The 11859-nt window shown below is 43.2% G+C and overlaps 1 non-coding gene across 1 annotated transcript; it reads left to right on the top strand.

The window, feature by feature from the left end:
- Positions 1–2817: 2817 nt before the first annotated feature.
- LOC149467253 (small nucleolar RNA SNORD82) lies at positions 2818–2883 on the top strand. The gene has a single exon (XR_016311994.1). It is a non-coding gene; the product is annotated as a small nucleolar RNA SNORD82 (small nucleolar RNA).
- Positions 2884–11859: the final 8976 nt, after the last annotated feature.

Here is an 11859-nt window from a genome sequence, read left to right on the forward strand (position 1 = left end):
GAAGAACGGCCCTCGCATTGGTGGCCGGTGGAAAGAACGGCCCTCGCATTGGTGGCCGGTGAGAAGAACGGCCCTCGCATTGGTGGCCGGTGAGAAGAACGGCCCTCGCATTGGTGGCCGGTGAGAAGAACGGCCCTCGCATTGGTGGCCGGTGGAAAGAACGGCCCTCGCATTGGTGGCCGGTGAGAAGAACGGCCCTCGCATTGGTGGCCGGTGGGAAGAACGGCCCTCGCATTGGTGGCCGGTGGGAAGAATTTTGCCCCTTTTAGTGGTAATCATTTGAAAGAGTGGCCCTTGCATTGGTGGCCAGTGGGAAGAATTCGCACCCCCCTTTTAGTGGTAGTCATTTGGAAGATTGCCCCCTACAATGGTGGTCAGCAGGCCACTCTTACAGACCGTTAAAAAGATCTTTGGTGTCCTGCCGTTGGCTCTTCAAATAGGCATTGGGTCCAGAACTATTCAGGCACCATCAGATTCAGCCACAATTCAAAGGACTCTTAACCTCTGGAGGAGTCCCCAGGGTTCCATGGAACACTGGTTGAGAATGGAAGGTCTTGGAACCGAAGAAGTGGTTTTGTCGTGGCGGAGTATAATGAGGGTGGAGGAGGAGAGAGTAGTCTGAATTGGGTCGTGTAGTGCCACCACAGGCCATGGTGCAGTATAATGAGGGTGGGGGAGGGGAGAGTCATCTGAATTGGGCCATGTGGCGCCCACACAGGCCGTGGCGGAGTATAATGAGGGTGGAGGAGGAGAGAGTAGTCTGAATTGGGTCGTGTAGTGCCACCACAGGCCGTGGTGCAGTATAATAAGGATGGGGGAGGGGAGAGTAGTTTGAATTGGTTTGTGTAGCGCCCTCACAAGCCATGGCGGAGTATAATGAGGATGGGGAGGGGAGAGTAGTTTGAATTGGGTTGTGTAGCACCCCCACAAGCCGTGGCAGAGTATAATGAGGGAGGGGAGAGTAGTCTGAATTGGGTCGTGTGGCACCCCCTCGGGCTGTGGCGGAGTATAATGAGGGTGGGGGAGGGGAGAGTAGTCTGAATCGGGTCGTGTGGCACCCCCTCGGGCTGTGGCGGAGTATAATGAGGGTGGGGGAGGGGAGAGTAGTCTGAATCGGGTCGTGTGGCGCCCACACAAGCCGTGGCGGAGTATAATGAGGGAGGGGAGAGTAGTCTGAATCGGGTCGTGTGGCACCCCCTCGGGCTGTGGCGGAGTATAATGAGGGTGGGGGAGGGGAGAGTAGTCTGAATCGGGTCGTGTGGCGCCCACACAAGCCGTGGCGGAGTGTAATGAGGGTGGGAGAGTAGTCTGAATCGGGTGGTGTAGCGCCCCCACATGCCGTGGCGGAGTGTAATGATGGTGTGGGAGGGGAGAGTAGTGGTGTAGCGCCCCCACATGCCGTGGCGGAGTGTAATGATGGTGTGGGAGGGGAGAGTAGTCTGAATCGGGTCATGTAGCGCCCCCACATGCCGTGATGAATAATGAGGGTGGGGGAGGGGAAGGTAGTCTGAATCGGGTCGTGCAGCACCCTCACATGCTGTGGTGAAGTAAAAGTTTGGTGAGGGAAGGGAGAGTAGTCTGAATCGGGTTCTGGTAGCGCCCACACGCACGCATTTCTTCACTCTTCAGTGGGGCGCCTCCATCTCACACCGCAGACTTGCTCTGCCAGGCAGCCAATCACCTCCACCACCCTCCAAGGTCCCACATGACAACATCTCTTCTTTTTCTTCTCTTTTCGTTTGTTGCTCTTCTCATGTCATGTGGTCTTGGTGGACTCACCAGTGATTGGTTCTGGACACCAATTGGTTCTGGACTCACTGGTGATTGGTTCTGGCCTCACACCCCCCCAAGGTGTGCACATAGCCTTGGTAGTAAGCCGTCCCTCAGCTGATTACCATGGTGTGTCCTGTTCTATATAAACCCTTCCAGAATCTGTGAGGGTCACATCATGGAGAGCCCGTCCATTTCATTCCCTTTATTCCTAGACGTGTCTGCTGTGATGTATGTGTAGATGTATTATTATGAATAATGTATACCTCTTACACCGAATACCGTACTCATACATTACACACAACCGCTCAGCCCCCATCCCCAGATCACACACCAACATACCCACAATCCTCTGCAACGTTTATGCAAATGAGAGGGGCGGGGACTTTGCAACCTACCACTCAGAAAACGGGGGCGTGGCATCAGAGCATGGGGGCGGGGCGACAAAGCTTTGGGGCGGCATCTCTATGTCCTCCCATTGAACTTTTTAGAGGGGGTGGCTTTCACCTCCATAAATGTGGGGGCGTGGTACCTCTCTAAATGAGAGTGGGGAAAAGACCGAAACTCCGCCTGGGGGGAGGAGTATGGTGTAGAACTCTTCGAGGGGGCGGAGAAGAGGCGGGATCAGAATCCTCATCTGCCGTGATGGAAGGGGCGGGTCTCCACCTAGGGGGAGGAGAACAGGAGGCAAATCATAGAGAAAGAGGCGGCGCTCTGTGGGTTGAGGACACCTGAAGTGACAGGCTGCCCTCTTTTCTACTTCCGGGTCACCTCTGTTTCCATGGCCGCGCCCTGGGATTACAGGGGAAGGAGACATGGACATAGTGGATGGCTCCTCCCACTCTTACAATACTAGATATCTAATAGAGAGATGGTGTCACTGAAATTTGGTTTGGTGTGTTAATGGAATTCTATTCTTTACATGAATCTGAAGAAGAGAAAAAACCTGTTGCCAAGAAAGCTCCTGCCAAAATGCCTCAAGGGAAGAAACCTGGAAAGGAGGAGTCTGAAGAGGAGGGTAAGCTGCCTGCTGTCTTATGAATTGTTGGCACAAATGATGAACAATTTTGGGACTTAATACTGATCTTTGATGACTGATGTTTGCTGATGTGCCATAAATGTGATAACTTTGTTTTTAACATGCAATGGAGAACTCTTTTTACTGGAACTTTTATTTTTTTTTTACTTGTGTAATGAAAGAAAACCTTTTGTCAGATTTTTTTTTTTTTTTTTGCCGTCTGTGTCCCCGTTGTAGAGATTCAACATTTTGTTGCCACCAAAACATGAATGCAGGAGACCTTTTTCTAATGGGGGCACGTTTTCCTGTGACAACTGTCTGAGAGGATATCCTTCACATTGGAAAGATATCTCCTCTTCATGTTGAGGCAACATTGAAGGAAGTGAAGGGAATTCTCTGACACAGATGGTCAATAAATGGAACCCTCTCCTCTTCTATCCAACATATTTAAAAAGGGAAAAAAAAGCCTTTTTGCTCTACTTAACTGCATTGCCATATTTAACCACTTCAAGTCTGGACACTTTTACCCCCTTCCTGGTCCAGGCCAATCTTCAGCTTTCAGTGCTATCACACTTTGAATGACAATTGCGCGGTCATGCAACACTGTACCCATATGAATTTTTTAGCCTTTTTTTTAGACAGATAAAGCTTTATTTTGGTGGTATTTATTCACCACTGGGATTTTTATTTTTTTTGCTATGTAAATGAAAGTCCAAAAATTTTGAAAAAAGTTTTTTTCTTATAAAATTTTGCAAATATATATTTCATCATAAATCTTGGCCAAAATGTATTCCGTTATCTTACTAGTAAAAAAAAATCCCAAATTAGTTTATAACCAAAATTATAATTTTTAAACATTTTTTTTAACTATTTTATTTTTTTATATTTGTTTTTTTACATACTGTCACTCTAGGAGTGGAGTGTCAACATGGTGACACTACTTTTTTTTTTTTTTTTTTATACTTTACCAGGAAATTGAGCATTTGTTTTCATTAGTTTTTTGCTGAAAAATATTAAAAAAAAAAAAAAAAAAAAGTTCATACATTAAAAATTTTTTTTTACCTTCTTAAAATATTTTCAGGGTTTCATGTGCATTTTTATGTACAAATGTGCGCAAAATGTTAAAAAAATTGGCTCTGGAAGTGATGTGTTTAGGAAACGTTATTCGGGGCGCTGGATGTATGCTGGACTCTTGGTTTTCTGGCACCTATAGACCTTTGTCGTGTACTATGCATATCCAGATGCAGAGATTATCGAAAATGTCAGAAAATCCATATTGGCTGTGTGCATTCCAGTTGAGAAAATTTGAGAATTCTCACCTGGCAATATAATGGCCCTTCTGGGGTACAAGTGTCAAGAAAATTTCAGTTGAGTTTTCTCTTGTCAGTAGTATTAAGTCTGCAAGTGTCAATTTCCTTTAGGTTTTCCAAAACATATGCGGTCAAACCTAAACTTTCAGTTTGTATGCAGTCAGGAAGGCTCTTGCGTGTCTTAGTTGAAGGTAAATCTAAAGGAAATTGAATAGGAAAGTTGTGTAATGTATGGCCAGCTTTAGCCTCTGTTCTGCAGTTGCCATGGTGCTGCGCGTGTGATTGGTTATAACACCAACCATTAAATGGCTTGACAGTTTAGTTGAAAGATGCAGGCAACTGTGACAGTTGTTGTCATGGGATGCTCTGAATGTCATTTATGTGAAACTGTTAAATCGGTGTGTGTATATCTCTGCTTTAAGTTGTGTTCGTATAGTAGCATAATAGCGTTCCCTTGGGTCTCTGGGACAGATAATGAAGCTGAAATTCCTGCTTTACATGCTAATTCTATTCAATGTTGGCCATCATTTCAAAGTTCATGCCATATTTGCTAATGTGTATTTGGTATTTCTGGTTAAAATCTTTTTTTCTTTTTTTTACTCCTTTTGTTAGATTTGTCAGTATTTGTTGCAAATCTGAATTCTGCAAAAGATTATGATGAACTTAAAAATGCTCTGAGGGAGTTTTTTCTGTAAGAAGAACTTGCCAGTGCAGGATGTTCAGATTGGAGCCTCCAAGTAAGTATTTCTTAAGATAACGTGCTGAATAGGCGCCCTGTGCTGCAGCTCCTTCACTTGCTCTGCAACTGCATGCTTCTGCTGGTTCACACCTATGCAGTTTGCGTTTCTGCAGTGCTTTTTGCGGTGTGTTTTTGTACATACGGTTTTTTTCTAGTTGCTAGGAAGATTAAACCAAAAAAATGCATTAAAAAAAATGCACTACATGCTTTTCCGCATTGTCTCCATTGAAGACTATAGAACCGAAAACTCAACTTTGTGTTAAAAAAAAAAGTCCCTGACCCTTTCCAAAAATATATATACCTGTGCTTAAATCCCAATAGCTTGTACATGCATTTATCCATCAGGTGCTAAAAGGGATGTAACCACATATTAATATTAATTACACCCCTTTAGCACCTGATGGATAAATGCATGTACTAGCTATTGGGATTTCAGCACAGGTATATCTTGTTTGTTGTATTGTTGGGTCAGTAGCCAGACCTGAACCTTGTAGCTCTCCCCCATTGTGTCTTTTCCCCTATGCTAGCATTGTGTCCACAGTAGCATTTGCGTCGGCAGAGCAGAGTAGGACTGGCCATAGAGGGATTACTTTGACACAGTTGGCCAGCTTAAGCATGTATTGCAATATGTGTGAACTAAATATCCCTATTTATTGCATAGTCTGCTGGAAAGGGTATATACCAGTGTGCAGAGGGTCCTCAGAATTTCTAGTGTTAATATGTGGTTACACCCCTTTAGCACCTGATAGATAAATGCATGCACTAGCGGTTGGGATTTGAGCACAGGGATCTCTTGTTTGTTTGTTGTGCTGCAGCTCCTTCACTTTTCCATCTCTACTGCAGGAGGTTTGGCTATGTGGAGTTTGCTACTGCGGAGGAAGTGGAAAAAGCCCTGAAATTAAATGGAAAGAAGGTTCTTTGTTTTGTGATGAAAGTAGAGAAGGCCAACACTCCTGCAGAGAAAACAAAAAATGCAGAGAACATAGGATAGGATCTGTTTGTCCTCCCATATAGTACTTTTGTTTTTAAATTGATCCGTTGGCTAGTTTTTACATTTTCATAATATGATTATATATTAAATGTACACATCTAGCCTAATAGCAAGCAAGAATAGGTCCTGTGTATCTTTTGGATTCTAATTGACTTTAAGGCATGGATTGTGAAACTCTCTGTAAATTAAAGTCAATTACTGCTCACTCTTTGTTCCCTTTATAGTGATGCTGTTATTGGGGGGACCAAAAAGATGTTGGCAGCCTGGTTGTTATGCTGACACACTGTTTTTAATACTTAATCACCAGTTTTAATAAAGTGAGCAGATAAGGAAGGTTGGGGTTCAGTCAAGCCCATATTTGCATCCTTGTTTCAACAATAGCTTCAGTTTCCTCATAGGTAAAGTTTGCAGTACTAGAGGAAGACAATAGTAGCTTCATCGTGGTGCATGTTCCAAAGTCGTAGAAATGTAGGCCTGATGTGTTCAGTTAGCCCTTCACAAAAGGTTTGTTCTGTGAGTTTAAATAAACGTTGCATTTCAGTAGTTTTCTAGAGCTATACCTGCATTATAGTTTGCAGTGAAAATCGTTGAATTTTCAAAGTGGGGCTGGTCTAAACTGAATCTAGCAGAACTCCAAGGTGGTGGTCCTGGAGCTGCTTATTTTTCCAGATGCACGAACTCTGTTTGTTAAGAACATCCCCTATAGCACAACTTCAGAGGAATTGCAAGAGATTTTTGAAAATGCCAAAGACATCCGTCTTCCAACTTCAAAAGATGATGCTAGTAAAGGGTAAGTAGATCCATGCTGTCTTTGACTGCCTGCAAAAGAATTTGCACATTTTAAAGTGTTAGTAAACCGCAGGAGAAAAGTGATCCCTGCAAGTTAATGTCATAATATGCTAGTATGCACTGCATACTAGCACATTATGTAAAGCTTATCTTAAAACTAAGCCCTCCGGTGGGGCACTGTCACTGCTGCAGAGGCTTCTGTCTTCACCTGGTCTTCCTTTTCAGGTTCCGTCTGATAGGCCGGGCCATGATGGTGTCACTCATGCGTGTGGGAGTCCCGGGCTACGGCACAGTACTCCGAAGGATTGGCATGGGTATGCCGTTCAGAGCGCATGCGTCGGCTTTAAAAATGGATATCTTCTAAACAGTGCATGTTTAGGACATATCATTTCATCTACAGGTAAGGCTTATAAGCTTACCTGTAGGTAAAAGTTAAAAAAAAAAACAAGTTCACTACCACTTTAATGAGATTAAATGGATTTGCTCGCGCTTTATTGCATTGAGTTGCCCATGTATTACTGCCAGTGTGTGGTAGCAGACTTTAGAATTGCACAAGAATTTAATACAGTGCACTACAAAATACATACAGTTGTGTTCAAAATAATAGCAGTCAGACATTTCTAACCTGATCAATCACTGTTTTTGGTTCAAAATCATCGCAGTGTGGAGTTCTATTAGTGAGGTCATTCATTCTTTGAAAAACAGGTGGCAATTATTGCCCTTATTTAAGGAAGGAAGGCAGCAAATGTTGTACATGCTGTTTACAGTGCATTTCTCTCTGAAATTCTGAGGAAAATGGGTCGTTCCAGACATTGTTCAGAAGAACAGCGTACCTTGATTAAAAAGTTGATTGGAGAGGGGAAAACATATAAAGAAGTGCAGAAAATGATAGGCTGCTCAGCTAAAATGGTCGCAAATGCTTTAAAATGGCAACCAAAACCTGAAAGACGTGGAAGAAAGCGAAAAACTACCATTCGAATGGATAGAAGAGTAGCCAAAATGGCAAGGACTCAGCCAACAATCAGCTCCAGGAAGATCAAAGAAGGTGTAAAGTTACCTGTGAGTACTGTTACAATTAGAAGACTCCTATGTGAAGCCAAGCTATCTGCAAAAAGCCCCCGCAAAGTCCCACTGTTGAAAAAAAGACGTGTGCTGAAGAGGTTACAATTTGCCAAAGAACACATTGACTGGCCTAAAGAGAAATGGCGCAACATTTTGTGGACTGATGAAAGTAAGATTGTTCTTTTTGGGTCTAGTGGCCGGAGACCGTTTGTCAGACGACCCCCAAACACTGAATTCAAGCCACAGTACACTGTGAAGACAGTGAAGCATGGTTGTGCAAGCATCATGATATGGGGATGTTTCTCGTACTACGGTGTTGGACCTATTTATCGCATACCAGGGATCATGGGTTAGTGTGAATACATCAGAATACTTGAAGAGGTCATGCTGCCTTATGCTGAAGAGGAAATGCCCTTGAAATGGGTGTTCCAACAAGACAACGACCCCAAACACACCAGTAAACGTGCAACATCTTGGTTCCAGACCAACAAGATTGACGTTATGGAGTGGCCAGCCCAATCCCCGGATCTTAATCCAATAGAAAACTTGTGGGGTGACATCAAAAATGCAGTTTCTGAGGCAAAACCAAGAAATAGAGAAGAACTGTGGAATGTAGTCCAATCATCCTGGGCTGGAATACCTGTTCACAGGTGCCAGAAGTTGGTTGACTCCATGCAACACAGATGTACAGCAGTTCTCAGAAACAGTGCTTATACAACTAAATATTAATTAAGTGATTCAAAGGAAAGCAAAATCTTCAAACATTTTTTTGAACCGTCTAATATTCACTTTTCTTCAATTTTTTTTAAGCGGAACAACAAAAATTTGATATATTTTTCTTCATGTTTTGATTTGATTTTGAATGTGTAGTGTTCCCAATGCATTTGTGTGTATGGAAATAAAAGCTATTAGAAGGATGTTGAGCTTTATTCACTTTTTTCAACACACTGCTATTATTTTGAACACAACTGTATATGTGTAGTAAAATGATCTTTGAATTCTGTTTCTTGAATATATTCAGCTGTGGCATGGTTCTCTATACATGTATATCATGTTAATATGTGAGAATATCTTCATTCCTTTAGAGGCAGTCTCCAGGCTTTCTTTTGATTATACAGTTTAATGTTACTAGTGCTTATAAAGCGCTTACATTTTCTACTGACTGCAATATTCCATTATTTGGCCTGCTTGGACTACAGGCTAGCAAGGACGTTTTGGGACTGTTGGTAATGCCAATGCATCTAGAGACCTACGCCAGCTTTTTTTAAATATATTGGAGAACAATCGGGGTTCTGGTCATACCCTATCTGTCTTTCTGAAATTCTATTGTGTACAGTAAAGGTCATAGAAGATACTGGTCTCCTGTGCATAAGATGGATTTACAGTGGGGCAAAAAAGTATTTAGCCACCAAGTGTGCAAGTTCTCCGACTTAAAAAGATGAGAGAGGCCTGTAATTGGCATCATAGGTAGACCTCAACTATGAGAGACAAAGTGAGAAAAAAAAATCCAGACAATCACATTGGCTGATTTGGAAAGAATTTATTTGCAAATTATGGTGGAAAATAAGTATTTGGTCAATATCAAAAGTTCATCTCAATACTTTGTTATATATCCTTTGTTGGCAATGACAGAGGTCAGTCGTTTCCTGTAAGTCTTCACAAGGTTGGCACACACTGTTGCTGGTATGTTGGCCCATTCCTCCATGCAGATCTCCTCTAGAGCAGTGATGTTTTGGGGCTGTCGCTGGGCAACACGGACTTTCAACTCCCTCCAAAGGTTTTCTAGGGGGTTGAGATCTGCAGACTGGCTAGGCCACTCCAGGACCTTGAAATGTTTCTTAGGAAGCCACTCCTTCATTGCCCGGGCGGTATGTTTGGGATCATTGTCATGTTGGAAGACTCAGCCACGTTTCATCTTCAATGCCCTTGCTGATGGAAGGAGGTTTGCACTCAAAATCTCACGATACATGGCCCCATTCATTCTGTCCTGTACATGGATCAGTCGTCCTGGTCCCTTTGCGGAGAGACAGCCCCAAAGCATGATGTTGCCACCCCCATGCTTCACAGTAGGTATGGTGTTCTTTGGATGCAACTCAGCATTCTCTCTCCTCCAAACACGACGAGTTGTGTTTCTACTAAACAGTTCTATTTTGGTTTCATCTGACCATATGACATTCTCCCAATCCGCTTCTGGATCATCCAAATACTCTCTAGCAAACTTCAGACGGGCCCGGACATGTACTGTCTTAAGCAGCGAAACACATCTGGCACTGCAGGATCTGAGTCCCTGACAACGTAGTGTGTTACTGATGGTAGCCTTTGTTACGTTGGTCCCAGCTCTCTGCAGGTCATTCACTAGGTCCCCCTGTGTGGTCCTGGGATTTTTGCTCACCGTTCTTGTGATCATTTTGACCCCACGGGGTGAGATCTTGCGTGGAGCCCCAGATCGAGGGAGATTATCAGTGGTCTTGTATGTCTTCCATTTTCTAATTATTGCTCCCACAGTTGATTTGTTCACACCAAGCTGCTTGCCTATTGCAGATTCAGTCTTCCCAGCCTGGTGCAGGTCTACAATTTTGTTTCTGGTGTCCTTCGACAGCTCTTTGGTCTTCACCATAGTGGAGTTTGGAGTGTGACTGTTTGAGGTTGTGGACAGGTGTCTTTTATACTGATAACAAGTTCAAACAGGTGCCATTGATACAGGTAATGAGTGCAGGACAGAGGAGCCTCTTAAAGAAGAAGGTACAGGTCTGTGAGAGCCAGAAATCTTGTTTGTAGGTGACCAAATACTTATTTTCCACCATAATTTGCAAATAAATTCTTTCCAAATCAGCCAATGTGATTGTCTGGATTTTGTTTTACTCATTTTGTCTCTCATAGTTGAGGTCTACCTATGATGCCAATTACAGGCCTCTCTCATCTTTTTAAGTGGGAGAACTTGCTCAATTGGTGGCTGACTACTTTTTTGCCCCACTGCATATATAAGCAGGTGAGAATAATGTAGCTGTAATGAAGAGGCTGGTATCACAGGTCTGCCTAAATGGTTCGGTTTTACAATTTTAACCATGCCAAAGGGTATTTCATCGACCTTTCTTTGTAGACAACTTGTCTACAATCCTACTTGGCCTCAGTTAACCACTTGGTGCCCACCCATAATGTACTGCAGACAGGCAGCCACTGTAGGCAAAGCAACATAACCGTACATCGCTGCCTACTTCTGAGTTTTGGGCATGTGCATGGCATCCCCTGGCCAGCACCCTCTGTGATTTTACACAGCGGGAGCCTGTGAGCAAATCCCAGCTGGGACCTGCTGATCACCAGTGTACAATCACAGCCCAGAACTGTGTTGACTATCAACAGAGGGATCTGTCTCTCATCCAGGATGAGAAACTTGGAGATCTAGTAGTAAAAGAAGCACACGTTACACATAGTTGGGCACACCCCTTGATGGTAACCCCCCCCCCCCTTCCATCCAGTGTCATTAGTACAGTGACAGTGTATAATATCACTGTATTAATGTCAGTGGCAGTTGGTCAGTTCCCCCCAGTGTCAGTGTCAAGATTGTCACACTATTGCAATCCCCAAGTTGCTGATCACTGCCATTGGTACACAAATAAATACAAATGTTAGTGTGTACATGTAACCTAGGTTTGTTTAAAAGTTATAGCACCTACAATCTATCGATATACACTTTTCCATCAGACATATAGCACAATACATTTTGGCCAAAAGTTATCTTTTTTTTTTTACTATTTTCATTGGATATGCATATAATAGCAGAAAGGGAAAAAATAAACTTTTGGTCTTTTGATTTATATTGCAAAAAAAACCCAGTGGTGATTGAATGCCACTAAAAGATCTTTGTTTACAAAAAATTGTATATAAATTTCTCTTGGGCTCAGCGTTGTTGACCGTGCATTTACCAGTTACAGTAACGCCTCATTCAGTATAGCATCAAATGGCGTAGTCATGTAGGATGTAAAATCTTCCGGAGCTTAAGTTGTTAATGAGTCGAGTAGAGTGTAAGCTTGTTTTTTGTATTTGGCTGCAATGTGGTACACCACTATTCTCATGCATTAACCTGGGGATCAGCAACCCATAGATCGCGGCCAGGTGACTGGAAGATGGCAGTCTGGACTTGCTTACAGAGTGCAATGCAGAGGGGCTACTTGTGAAGTTG

Source organism: Staurois parvus, unplaced genomic scaffold (genome assembly GCF_062004578.1).
Source record: "Staurois parvus isolate SC_StPar_1 unplaced genomic scaffold, SC_StPar_1.0 ptg000118l, whole genome shotgun sequence".
Classification (NCBI taxonomy): Eukaryota; Metazoa; Chordata; class Amphibia; order Anura; family Ranidae; genus Staurois; species Staurois parvus.